Raw genomic sequence first — 15,430 nt, 5'->3', positions numbered from 1 at the left:
AAGAAAGAAAGAAAGAAAGAAAGAAAGAAAGAAAAAGAAAATTAATCTGGTTGGTCTCCACTCGTGGTCCAGGCGTGGTCTTTTCTAGGATGACTCCGCCCCCATCCGCTGGGGTTCACTGACTAGTTTGAGGAGGATGAAAGTGATGTAAATCAGATGTTATGGCACATCTCAAACATCTATGGGAGATTTTGGAGAGAAGTGTTGGACAGCACACCACCTCCATCATCACAACCCCAACTGAGGGAATAAGTTGATGAAGAACAGCATTCATCACTCCAGTACAGATCCAGAGGTGTGTCAGCAATGTCGAGGCACGCTAAACCTATTCTGCTTCTTTCATATGATTTTTTTCCCTTTAATTTGTCAAGTCTGTATAGCGCATTGTTTGTAATGTCTTTGCGTTAATATTACAGGTATATATATCTTCAACATATTTTGTAATTCACAGCGTCAGTGGAAAAAGTTTCAAGTTTTCAGGTTCTATGCCCGGGTTATTAGTTTTTTATTCGTAGTGACACGACACACAAGTAAATTTAAAACCAGAAAATCACTTGCCCTCGTCATCAGACTCACCTGTTTTGTTTCTACCATAGCTTTCCATAAACCTTTAAATATTTTGTACACTCTTACTTGACTGTATACTTGTTTATGTGCTCTGGTTATTTGAATCTGTTAAAAATATTGATGTTTTTTGCAGTGCAGTTTTATACTTCGATGTTCACTTGATATACTTGATATAAATATTGCATTGCTATGCTAGTTTGTCAGGATTCTGGACCTGCCTTGTTGTGTTTTGGCCAGTAGAGGCCCCCATTGTTCCCCCATGTTGTCTTCCCTCTGTCTATTGATTGTGTCATTACTGCCACCTGTGTCTCATTTCCTCTTGTGTATTTAAGTTGCCCTGTTTGTTAGTTTCCTCACTTGATGTTTAGTTGTGTTAAGGCCAGCCCTTTGTGGCTCATGGAAGTTTCTCTAGGTTTTGCCTGTTGTACTAGTAAAACCTTTTGTGATTTTTGCTTTTTTCTCTTCAGAGATTATTTATGTAGGAGATATTTTGTTACCTTTTTTTTTTTTACATTGAATTATTTCTTTGAATTTTCCTACTGATAACATTTGTTTCTTATTTTTGCCTTTCCCAGTGTTTGCATTTTTGGATTCTGGACTTTATTAAACTCTCTGAACTTTCACCCCGTTTGAGTCTGTCTTTGCACTTGGCTTATATGATTGCACGTCTGACTCTTGCACCACTGACCAGAATTCAAGTCACAACCTTGACACTAGTTAGCTTGTTAGCATTACAATGTGCCTAGTGGACTGATAATCACTTTCATTTCTATATGTAATTCTGAAACCAAACATAAGTGGACCTAAAGCATCATTCAGTATTGATGAGTTTGATTGTCAGGGTGTGAAGTATTTTAATAAGCCTCTTCATTTGCAATGATATTCTAGTGAAGTGTTCTGACTGGACACATGCTGGAGGTTGCATCCACACACTCTTCAATTCTCCCTATGCTACAGTTTCTCTTAATTAGTACCACTATTTAAGTCAGGAGTGTTGTGGGTGTAGTAGCTAAGCTTTTGTCGTGTATAGCCTGTTGTCACCAGAGGCCTGTTTCATGAATCTGGTTTCGGTGGCTCTGTTTTTTCAGTCTCAACAAGGTGGATTGGTTTGTAAGCTTTTTTCATCGCTATGGTAACTTGCACTAAACGGCTAACCTGCTCCTGAGCAAGTTATATTCTGGGTAAGAGAACTCAAACCCAACTTGGACAATCAGCTGTGAGCAAAGTGGTATAACTCTGACGCGGGAAAATTAACTAACTAGTGTTTGTAGCAATGGCTTCACTGTTTGTAGAGAATCTTCTGGAGCTTGGAGCACAAATAATAAGAAAGTCACTTAGAAGGGAAAGAAATTTTGGAGACAGACATAATCTCCTGGATTTCCCCCATGACCATCTGTACGAAGGATATTAATATTAGGCAGATGGTGTAGTTTGTCTACACTGGCTTCTTAAGCCGCACATTAAAAATCTGACAAGCTGAAGCCAGGCTCTTCCTGAACTGCAAACTGTGTGTATTGCTTTGCAGTTCTTTGCGAGTGGTACATATTTTTATGCAGTGGTATTATTCCTGTGCTAAAATACTTTCACAAATTGATATATATTTATTTAACTTAAAAAGACATTTATCTTAAATTAAATTACACGAAATATGTTGGAGTTATACGTTGTCAAGCCATTTATTCTCATTCTGAGCCTATAAAAGTAACTTACGCATTTACACAATCAGCAATTTTCCCGAGCTTTGGCAGCTGCAATGGTGTTGCTTTTGTTGCAGTTACTGTAGGTTTAAGTGCCTCATATTTCTGCATAATAATTTCTTGCTCTTCAGCCGGAAGTATACTCACCTGCTTTTTTCCATTTTGAATGCTCTTGGCTGTTTGCTACAAACATGTGGTGTGCACACACATGCTGAATAAACATTGATTCAGGGATAAAACCTGGGCTGACTGAGAACGTTGATAACCAGCATCATGAAACCTGTTAACCTTAATTAACCCGGGTTAGATTTGTTTCGTTTTGGCAACTCAAAACTTACGCTGCGACTCTGAGTTTGTTCAACTCGCTTCATGCAACAGGCCTCTGTAGTCTGAAAAGTCATGCCACTTTTCCCTAGCTCTTTTTTATTGTTTTATTTATGATTCTTGTTTTGATTTGTTTTTGTTTTAATAAATATCATCGTCCCTTTAAGGTCCACAAAATGTTTTTCATTGTGGATAGAGGACATCAGATGACACGTCTTACTCTGAGACATTGCTTATCTTGAAGACGAATGAATAAAATTATGAACAACACTAAAAGTGAGGTGTAAGCTTAGTAGATGAGCATGTGGTCAGCTTATCCTTCATGTTTTCTTTACAGAAAAGCACATCAAATTAACACAAATATTGACTTTTTTTTGCTGAATTAAAAGTGTGATAAAATATTCTACATCCCACACACACAATTTCATGACCTCAGTTTAGTAGCTTCCTTAAGTTGTGCGTATGAGTAACTGTCGACAAGTGATTAAAAAAAAAAGCAAAATAATAGGATGTGCTGGATCAAGTGCTATTTTATAATCTGCTGAATAATGAGTGTGGGAGCCATTTAGTTAAATTAAACAAATAAACCAATAATCCTGAAAGCCCAGAACATTGTATCTAGGTCTTTATCGTATAATTTGTTCATAAACCAAAGGCTAGGACTCACATTATTACTCCAACCAAACAATAGAAAATAATATGAAAAAAAAAAAACCTGTTGGTGCTTAATATAAAAGTCTGATCTATGTTGTGTTCCATTAAAAATGTTTGTTAAATCCAGTAATGTTTAATGGCTAGCACGGATGGCTGAGCTGTGGAGTGTTTTGTCTCATACACTAGAGAAGTAAGAGGAGGGGGGGATGGAGGAGAGGCGAAGGGAAAGAGAGGCACTTGGTCTCAGCCCAGTAAGCGAAGATGACGTGGCAGCGATCCAACGTGCCGACTGCATTCATAAACATATCAGCATGGGGCAGTGTAGCTCAGAGCATTCCTGGAGAAACAGTGACGTCTGATGGGAGTAATCAGCATTACAACAGCTGAACGTATATACAGTGTGTGTGTGTGTGTGTGTGTGTGTGTGTGTGTGTTGGGGAATGTCAACAGAACTGATTCAGATTACACTATTGCAGTACCATTTAGCCCTTCTAATTCATTTAAATTAAACCTTTTTTAATTTTAATTTTCAAGGTTCATTTAGAAGGTTTATTTGCTATATTTTGTTCTTAAATGGACATCAGGGTTGAGATTTTAGCACAGACTTAGCAAAGACACAAAATGTGGGTACCTAGCATCCATGCTAACAGCAGGAAAACATTAAGGACATTCTAAAGATGATTTAAAGTACATTTTCATTAAAGAATATATTGAAACATGTGAAGGAAACTCTACCTGTTTTTCTTTATGTTTTTACTCATCACTCACAACTTATAGAAAGAGAATTAGCCAAGTGAGAGAACCAGGAGAACTTAGTCATCTAACTTGGCTGACAAAACTCACTAACAACAGACCACGTTTCAAATATATCAGAGAAAAAGGTTTTGGAAAAACCCCCAGCAAATTTTGGTTACCAATTTAATGTTAATAAGGCTTAAATCTACAGTTCAGTATAATCGCTAGCTAGCTAGCTAGCAAACCTGTATTAGCAAAACATTAGCTCTGAGCTTCAAAGTAAACTAGCTCTTTAATATAGCCTTTCTGCCCAGAGTTATGTCATGTTGTGTGACTTATCGCGATGATTCAGACATTGTGGGCTTCTCAAAGTTTATCTGAAAAAGATTAGCATAATTGCAGTGTCCAAATATCAGCAAACCCTCACATCAACAGCGGCTTTTTCTCCCACGCTTGTGCTCTTAGTGAGAGGATAGAGGAGGCACACACAGACCTGATTAGCACACTTAACATTCTCATTAGCGTGTGAATAGCAGCAACACGAGCAATAATTTCTCTAGAATTTTTTTTTTCTTTCACACTGAGATCTTTCTGTTCAAGACTCGTCCAATCTCTTACTCATAGAGACAGCTGAGCAATTTTGCTCAAGGTCAGACGGATGGACCCATCGACTTTCCAATCAGGTAGAATCATCCCTCATGACTCTGAAGTTAGATGTACGTGCTCTTTGCCGCCTTTGCGCTGGACAGGAAGAGTGGAGGAGCAAAATAGAGATAAAAAGAGCTTGTCTTTCACTTCAGGCAATCTGGACACTTCAGGGGAAATTCAGAAAGTTCTGCAAACACTTTCATTACAACTTTCAAGGGCATGGTAAAGGCTTTCTGTATTACTTTCTCTCTCTAACACACCACTCTTGTGTCTAGTGTCAGTAATGCTAAGCATCATATGGTTACTATCGTGAGGATAACGGATAACTATGAATAATGCTCAATAATAACACTAACACTAGAGGAATCAGGGAAATGGTCCATGATCCATGTAAATTACATCAGACTGCAGTGTATAGTTTTTACATTCACCACAAGAGGGCACTGAAATCATGCTGCAGCAAACGCATTCATAAAAAGGTCCGAGAATCTGTTTCCCGAGATGTTTGAGCTCATGTGCAGGGCACAATTCTGGAAAGTGTAGACTAATATGTTTAATAGCTCATGCTGATTGTTTACTGTCCATTTTGTTTTACCCCAGCAGATGAAACACCAGTTTTCTAACAGCTGTCCAGGTCTGACAATGAAATCTAGTCCTCTCTGAAAGTACTGGAATGGCAAGGCCAATTCATTTCTTTTAGCTTTACACTGAAGACATTTGGGTTCGAGATCAAAAGATGAACATGAGACGACAGATGAGAATTTCAGCTTTCATTTTTTTCATGACTTCTAGATGTGTTAAACATCTTGGAACATGGCACCTTCTGTTTGAACCCACCCCTTTTTTGAAGTGATAAAAAATATCGGAACATGTGACTGACAGGTGTTTCTTGTTGCCCAGGTGTGCCCTTTCAGATTGATTGTTTAAACAATTAATAGCTCTGAATGTCAACTCTTGGATTGAGCCCTGGGTTTCACCAGTGAAGATTGCATTTGTTTTTAAAAAGGATAAACCAACATGAAGACCAGAGAGCTGTCTATGAGAAAAGCAAGCCATTTTGAAGACACTGAACAGGTCAACCAAGGAAATTACAGAATATCAGTTGTTGACAAACACACTGTGAGAGCTGTGAAGAAAAACCCAAAAACATCAGTCAGTGACATCACCAACTACCTCCACAAGGCAGGGGAGAAGGTATCACAATACACCATTCGAAGAAGACTTCAAGAGCAGAAATATAGAGGCCATACCACAAGATGCAAACCACTCATCAGCAGTAAGAATCAAAAGTTCTGGAACCAGGATTAACTTCTACCAAAGTGATGGAAAGGCCAAAGTGTGGGGAAAGAAAGGATCTGCTCATGATCTAAAACATATGAGGTCATTGGTCAAGCCTGGTGGAGGTAGTGTCATGGCTTGGGCTTGCATGGCTGCTTCTGGAACAGGATCACTAATCTTTATTGATGATGTAACTCATGATGGTAGCAGCAGAATGAGTTCAGAAGTCTACAGAAACATTCTGTCTGCCAATTTACAGAGAAATGCAGCCAATCTAATTGGGAGGAACTTCATCATGCAGCAAGACAACGACTCAAACACACTGTCAACACAACAAAGGACTTCATCAGGTGGAAAAGTGGAAGGTTTTAGACTGGCCAAGTCAATCACCAGACTTTGATCCCAGCTGAGCAGCATTTCACCTCCTGAAGAGGAGACTGAAGGGAGAAACCCCCCCAAAACAAACAACAACAGAAAGAAGCTGTGCTACAAGCCTGGAAAAGCTGCACAAAAGAAGAATGCAACAGTTTGGTGATGTCTGTGGGTTGCCAGCTTGATGCAGATATTGCCAGCAAGGGACATGCAACCAAATATTAAGTGTCATTTACTTTAATTTACTTTAAGACTGTCTGTTCCTATACTTTTGCTCACCTAAAAATTGGGTGGTCTGTCTCCAATGGTGCCATTTGCTAAGTTGTTTAACACATCTAGATGTAAATATCAGGAAATGAAACCTGAAATTCTGATCTATCGTCTCATATTCATCTTTTGATCCCAAGCCCAAATATCTTCAGTGTATAGCAAAAAGAAATGAATTGGCCTTGCTGTTCCAATACTTTCAGAGGAGACTGTAGCTATAGTTATATAGCTAATTAACATGAATTCCAAAAATGATGATTAATTCATTTTTATGTGTAACTTTTTAGACAAAATTTGACAATTTAGTTCCTGTTCTCGCTTACATTATAGCTGTTATTAACTGCTATAACATCATTCCCTCACCAGCCTCTCTTTTTTCTCTCTCTTGAAGAAGACAGAAAAAAAAAATCCACAGTTGGCTTGTTACAGAGAAACCGCAAAGCGTAAACTCCTCTGTCCTGAAGATGTCAGAAAACCTAAACTTACAGATTTACCTCTGATTGTTACAAAGAGCTGACACTGGAGACTCCTTCTATAAATGCTAAATAAACCTCTCCCTACAGAAAACTTACCCATATAAACAATTACACAGGCTTGTTTGTTGGTTTCCAAGGTACTGGGTTAACTCCATAGCACAGCATTTCCCTTTCAGAAAAGGTTTCAAGTCCAAGTGATTTAGAAATCAACCAGTGAACTTTAAGCAGCTAGTGAGCAGCTAGTGGTTAATAGCTCTTTGGTTTTTGTGTTTTCAGGTGCTGGACCTACCTGTTTGGACCTCAAGTACACATTTGCTCATGCTAATGCTGATTTCTAGTCAACGCTGTTATGGATTCTGACCGTGAATCTGGGATTAGTCTAAATAAACAGGCATTACACCTGCACCCAAATCTCTCCAGCTCTCAAGACTTAAGAGGTCTTCACGGTACCAGGATGAAAATTGCTCCTAAAATTGCTAAGGATCCCAGTCCTTCCTCACTTAGGTTATATGGTTTTGATTAAAAGTAGCAGCCTGAGGATCCTCAAGGATAGTGTGATGAGATTGAATGTGTTAGTTTCATAGAGAGATCTACTTCAATAGTGGTAGTAATGTCAGGAGGTCACAGGTTCAATTCCCAATAATGACACAGCCATTCATGGACTCTAAGAGACTTAAACAGAACGACAGTAGCCAATTGTGAGCATTTTTTTTTTGCTGCTGTATGCAGAGGGAAGTCTTGACGTCCCATGAGCAGTTCTCTAAGATCTGGTGGCAGAGTTGCATGTTTTAATCTTCACCCTTAGCAGTTGGTAGCTGTTGTGTGATAGGGCAGGGCTAGATAGTGGGTGGGAATTGGCAGTGACCAAATTGGAAGAAAATGGGTAAAAAAAATAAAGTAAAAATGTTAAGGTATATGTCAGTAATATTTGGGTTGAACACCAAGAATTCTGAGACAACACATCTAACACATCTTGATGCTGCAGCAACAATTTATTATGTGAAAAGAATATGCAGTAAATCAGCCAAAAATTTTAATGAGACAACACTTTGGTGGAACTCACAGGCACTGAGGCCACACCTCCTTCACTGAAACTGATACACAGGCCACACCTCCTTCACTGAAACTGATACACAGAGGCCACACCTCCTTCACTGAAACTAACACACAGGCCACACCTCCTTCACTGAAACTGATACACAGAGGCCACACCTCCTTCACTGAAACTGATACACAGGCCACACCTCCTTCACTGAAACTGATACACAGAGGCCACACCTCCTTCACTGAGACTAACACACAGGCCACACTTCCTTCACTGAGACTGAGACAGACAGGCCACACCTCCTTCACTGAGACTAACACACAGGCCACACTTCCTTCACTGAGACTCAGACACAGAGGCCACACCTCCTTCACTGAGACTGAGACAGACAGGCCACACCTCCTTCACTGAGACTAACACACAGGCCACACTTCCTTCACTGAGACTGAGACAGACAGGCCACACCTCCTTGTTTCCATTCCAGAAAATATGATAGCCAGGATGTTAATTGTTATCATTTCAGCCACTGGTGATCTGCTTTATTAAATTAGCTGAATTTCTTTGGAACACACTCTTCAGATTTCCACATTCACTCCACATTCACAGCATTTAATATTTCATTTGTTTCTGCTCCAGTGAACCTGATAAAGTGCTCATTTTCATGAAGTGCCCATTTTGACATTCTTCATCAGACGAATCAGGTGTACTGAGGCTACAAAATGCTTTTTCCCCCATTAAAAGTGTAGTTTAGTGCAGGGACACTCCAGGGCTGAATCTGAAATGACTCCAGACGGCTGATGAGCTGATGACTTCTGCACTCTCCTTATTACACTTCCTGTCACATTGAGAACTGTGGCTTCAGTGCAGAAATGTAAATGGGGAATATTTCTTTTTCTCTTTCATTGAAGTGTTTACTGAAATCTAGAGCAAAGTTTAGCAGTAAGTGCTTTCTTTGGCTGAAACGTTTGTGATGAAATATGTTTATACTGTAACGGCTCCTACAGATGTTGCAGCATCACTTTTCATATCACTGCCTTCATGTCTTACATTTGCATGCTTTTATCCAAAGTGACTTTCAAGTAAAGCACAATTCAATTCAAACATAAAGCCATTACAGGAGCTGATAAGTGCTACGTGACTAAACACACAGGTTCGAGTGAGTGCTAGCACTCGGGAGTGTTTAACACACTACTCCCAAAGCAGTCAGTCTATCTAAAGGTGATCTCATGAGTTCCAAAAGGTTATATAAGGAATAAAAGACTGTGTTGTGTTGTTATAGCAAAATAATCGGTGCTGTGATGAAGCAGAGTTACTGATACCACAGGAGACTTCTTCTGTAAATGCTAAGTTACTGTCTCCTCACAGAAAACCTCACCATATCAACAATTACACATATTTTTTTATTCTGTTTATGTGGAGCATCTGCTGTACAAGTCCTGTTACTATAGAAATGATAGTGAATTAGAAGGAGTGCATTAATATAAACCTGTGATTTGCAGCTGCACTACTGTCAGAAAATTAATCAACACTTTCTGACCAATTAGAATCCAGAATTCAACAGCTCTTTTATCCAAAACTAGAATTTGGGATGTACGTATATAATCGTGCAGCGTGTGTGACTGTCGGACTTACTGGAATTAATTCAGCTTTACTTGTAAGCCTCTTTGGATAAAAGCATCTGCCAAGTGCATAAATGTAAATGTGTAATTTGATAGTGATGTATCCTGAGCCTGTGGATTAAAGCTTAACCAATTAGCACCTGTGTGTTTGCGCTTCACTTCTCTGTACTCTTTATATTTGAAATACATCAGCAAGTTGTTTAGAAAATCTTTGGGGTTTAAAGAACTTTCTGGCTTAAGTTGAGAGAAAAACTTCAAAGTGGTGTTATGTAGTGAAATGCTGCAGGCAGGGATATAACATTAGTCTTACCTTTACTGTCATCCTGCAGCACAGAATTTCATAATAAGGTTCCACACACACACACACACACACACACACACACACATGATCGCAACGTAAATACACCTGCTCCTGGAAGAACCCAGAGTAACCTAAACAAACAGCATCATGAAGACTAAGGAGGATCAAATCTCAAAACAGGACGGCATTCTGGAAAAGGAGCAATCAGGGCTTGGTTATTAAAAAAATCTTAATCTTTGAACATCCCAGAACCCAGAGAGTGACACTAATTCTATTATTAATCAATGGAAAGAATATGGCACACAAAATGTCAATGACCAAGTAAAGAGGACTCCACGCAGGGTGAGGACATTCCACAGAGCTGAGCTTTATGGAACAGTGATGAACCCAATGAAATTCAGTTTGGAGTTTGCCAAAAGAAATGTTAGAGACTCAGTCAGCAAGTGAAAAACGATTCTCTGGTCTGTTGAGACCAAATTTAACATTAAATTTAACAAAGCACTACATTTGGTGGAAACCAAACACTGCTCAACACGCTGAGAAAACCATTAACACTCTGAAGCATGGTGGTGGTAGCATCATGTAGAGAGTTACCCTTGCCCTCTTGCTTGCTAGATATACAGTACAGTTGTATGTAAAACTGCACTCCTGGCCTAATTACATAGTTGGTTGATTTTTGAAATAAAAAGAAGTAAATGCAAACTCTGCAACAAACTATTTAATTAAAACAAAATGCACAGGTACTTTATATTTCATGAGCTGAAAAAAATAGGAAAAAAAAAGTAATCAAGGTATGTGCAAAAGTTTGGACATCCTACTAAATCAGTACTTAGATGCTTTTTGTAGCCAGCTGGGATATTATTTATCCTTGTTTAATGAATTTTCAAATCAAATCAAGTCAACTTTTGCATTCAGCTGTATATAATATACAGCATATGTTGCAGGGATGTGATATGATTACTAATCCTGTTACAATGTATTGTTGCATTTTTTTATTTGGAAATGTTCTATGTCTAAGCTATGATGGCTGGTATGTGCTTTGAGGAATGTCCCTACATTCATCTATCTAATTTCAATGAGGGGGAAAAGTTTTATAAATCATCTGAAGTGACAAACCGCAATATAGCATTTATTTTTCATCAGACTATAATCATTTTTTACAGTATAATTACTAAGCATGTTAATCAATCTAGCAAGCTGTTAATTATGATAATGAACTAAAATGATATTTCTGCCAGATTCAGGGTTGCAGGGAGAACAGTTATTTTGTGCCTTCTGGTCGTTTGCCATCTTATTATAATCAAGGAGCTATCTTTACATTCAAATGGTAGCTGTAGATCGTTAGTGTAATTAGTAGATCATCAGCTTAATTTATAGGGATACAGCAGAAGTACTTAATTTCCATGTTCATTTTATATATGAACAAGTCTCTTAAAAATGGTTTGCCACAAAAATAGCCATAACCACCCAAGTTAATGTATAAACTATTAAACAATGATCAATTAAGAAGGGATTCAATGGCTTACTGATAAAAAGCAATTTTTTTTACATTAAAAAATGTTTTTCACACATTGTTACAAGTTCCACAAGAAGTAAAGTTATAGAAACATACAAAATATTGTGGCAATGTTTCTAAATGTTATAAAAGGTTCTGGGAATACCCAGATAACTTGACAGACTGAACTCTGTAGGAACTAAAATGAGCCAGAAAAGCCTGAAATTGTTACTTAGACTCACTTTCAAACCCAAAAGCCTTATTCGGATGCATTATTTTCTCTTTTCAGTAACCCTAAATAGAATGAGTGTGTGCATGAGTAATGAGTAAGTTTCTTATAATGATTACATATGATCGCATGTTGTGTTACATGTCACAAGCTTTGAAGTCGGAGTTGAGTAGGGCAACCTACAGACTGATTAGGTGGCAAAACTGCGTTGTCCTGGCAAAGGCGTTGTTTCCATATGGAGAGAGAGAGAGGGAACCTGGATTTGATGCTTTCTCTGAATGATCTATGTTCTCAAACGTGTCTTGGTGATGTAGCATCGCTTCAGCCACACACTACGTTGTGCCTAGCTTCACGGTGAGTGAAGTGCAAAACGCTGATCATCTGTAGGCACCCTAAAGACCTATAAGCATTACAGTACAAGTCAAGTTGCAAGTCAGAAGATTCGAAGTCAATGTAAAGTTGCAATTTATAAGCTTTAGTATCTGAGTTAAGCATATAAGTACCAGTACCACAAAAACTGAAAGTTATTGAGACATTGTTGCAATGTTGCAGCAGCGTTGTGATAACGTTTGTAAATGTTATGTAAAAGGTTACAGATTGAACTGTCTAAGAATTAAAAATGCATAGAGACAGAAAAGCCTGAACCTGTTCACTGAGTGTATACCCGAGACAGTGTGTCTAACAGATGAGACATCCTAGGTGTGTGTGGGATTCCCGGAAGGCAGCGTGTCTGATTTGAATTAAATTTTCATGGCAGACCTGAGAAAAGTTAATTGCTGCCTGTCACCAGGAGCTGTATGAATGGGACAAGCTGACACAGCAATAAAAAATGACTGCTCTTTCCCGTGGTGCTCTCACAATAGACGAATTAGCTTAATATCTTAATCTGCACTAAAGGCCTCAAGCTGCTGATTGAGCTAGTGGAAAACTCTAAGTGGCCCTTTCTTTAATGGGACGCTTCATTAGACCTTTTAGCATTCAGGCGGCAGAAAAAGAGTGTTTCTGAGTGTGTGTGTGGGAGAAAGAGCTGGCATGGGTCCAAACACACCAACAGGGCAGATAAGAACACACATTCAGCTCCACTCACCTCAGACCTCACCGAGCTAGGCCCATTTCCCTTCGCCTTTATGTGCAATTGTGTGATTTTTTTTTTTTTTTTTTTTTCCTTCAAAAAATTTCATTTCAGTTTAGCCCTCTGACTGTTAAGGTCACATTTGCTGCAGTGAAATATTGTCCTGGACAAGCAAAGGTGCTATATTTCCAACCATACACACTACATCTATTCACACTCTCTCACAATTCATGCACAAATAAGAAACACAACATGTCAATATTACTACTACTACTACTACGACTACTACTACTAATAATAATAAAAATCCAGTTTACTTATGGACTGCTTTTCAATAACCTAGCAATAACACACACACACACACACACACACACACACATATATATATATATATATATATATATATATATATATATATACATATATATATATGAAAACATAAACATACATGCAGGTCTGCACTAGTTCAAAGGCAGTTTTTCTTAGTTCTTATGATCATATGTTTATAATCTTATTTCCTATGACCATGGTCATATAATCAGATAATAGCTCATGAATTTATTTATTTAAAAAAATGTTATTGTAACATATGCGAATATAAAACAAGACCTGATGCCAGCTGTAGCTTATATTAAACGATCAATTTGGATGATGTGTTGATCATTTTCTCACTTACCTGATTGACAAATCAGAGATTAAGGAGTCCCGGGAAATTACAGAGTCATTAGAGACTCACTCAAGTAATAAGTCATAAGCTTTGAAGTCCAAGTAAATTTTTCGATGTCAGCTTCGATGTCAGAGTCGAATTGTGAGTCATAAGCTTTGAAGTCTCAGGACAGTAATGAATCATAAGCTTCGAGTTTCAGGACAGTAATGAATCATAAGCTTCGAGTTTCAGGACAGTATGAATCCTAAGCTTTGAAGTCTCACTACTTTAATGAATCCTAAGCTTTGAAGTCTGAGGACTATAAAGAATCATAAGCTTCGAGTCTCAGGACAGTAATGAATCCTAAGCTTTGAAGTCTCAGGACAGTAATGAATCCTAAGCTTTGAAGTCTCAGGACAGTAATGAATCCTAAGCTTTGAAGTCTCAGGACAGTAATGAATCATAAGCTATGAAGTCTCAGGACAGTAATGAATCCTAAGCTTTGAAGTCTCAGGACTATAAAGAATCATAAGCTATGAAGTCTCAGGACAGTAATGAATCATAATCATTGAAGTCAAAACCAGATTGTGAACTTCGAAGTCAGAGTTGAGTAAAGAGTCATAAGCTTTAAAATCAGAGTCAAGTTGCAAGTCATAAGCTTTGAAGTCCAATTAAAGTTGCAATTTATAATCTTCCAAGTCATACTATTTGAAGTCCAGGTCGAGTTAAAAAATCATAGTTTTTAAGGTCAAAAAGTGAATCATAAGCTTTGAAATCAGAATTAAATTGTGAAATTGCAATCAGAGTTGAGTAAGAAGTAGTAAGCTTTACATTCTGACTCAACTTACAAGTCATAACCTTTGGAGTCCAAGTAGGTTTGCAGTTTATAAGCTTTAATGCTCAAGTCAAGCTGCTAGTCATAAGCTTTAAAGTCTGATTTAAGGAATGAGGTTTGAGGTCCAAGTCGAGATGTTGAAGTTTCACTCCAGTAATTAATCAAATAAACCTTCAAAGTGTGATTATTATTATTATTATTATTATTATTATTATTCCCAACATGAAGTAACCTAAAGAACAGAGAAAAACTTTTTAGAAAAATAGCACTGAGATCAATATTTATAAAATCGATAAAAGCTTATGATGGCTGGAAACTGGTGCATTGATGTGCAGAAAGTTTTGCTCTTAAAGCATCTTGAAACTCATACAGCAAATGTAATATTAATGTTTATAGATTTTACCCTGACATTTAATACAATAATCCTGCGCTTTTTAGCCAAAGGCTGTTGAACAGAAGTGAAAGTGAACTTTATTCTGTTCCATAACGCATCATCTTTAATTAGAGCAACATCTTTATAATTACTGCAGAGAAATGTAAAAAAAACTTAAAGAAGGGGCCAAAAACACCAGAAAGCAGAATCTAGGAAATGAAATGAAAAAGGAAACCATTCATAAACTGCCATAAAAAGGTGTGTATATAAATGTATATGTAAAATATAACAGCCACAAAGTGTCCTGATAAGCAGATCAGCATCACATCTGTGTTTTAAAACCGTTAAACTTTTCATGTTTTTATGCTTTGTATGTTCTTATTCATGACTGAATGATAAAAATAGCAAAAAAAAAAAAAAAGTGTTTGGGGTCAGGTACTCTTGATTATCTACATATCACCTGAGATGAATTTGGATAAAGGAATTCTACTTGGTTTATTATTAAATTATATTATAAATTATATTATTATTTGGTGTATTATTAAAATGTATTGAATTTCTCAATAAGCATAAGGGATTTTATAGCTGTTACAAATTTCCCTACTGTTGGGATTAATTCTTAATTCTTTGTGTGTGCGTTTGTGTGTGTGTGTGTGTGTGTGTGTGTGTGTGTCTCCATAAACTGACATTGCATTAAAAATCAATCCAATAAAAAACATTCATTCAGTTTCAAAATGTAAATGTATACATAATAAATAGGTATGTATACTGCTTTAAAGATACACAATTCTTGCTAA

Source organism: Pangasianodon hypophthalmus, chromosome 1, assembly GCF_027358585.1.
Source record: "Pangasianodon hypophthalmus isolate fPanHyp1 chromosome 1, fPanHyp1.pri, whole genome shotgun sequence".
Lineage (NCBI taxonomy): Eukaryota > Metazoa > Chordata > Actinopteri > Siluriformes > Pangasiidae > Pangasianodon > Pangasianodon hypophthalmus.
Note: the sequence above shows the minus strand (reverse complement) of the source record.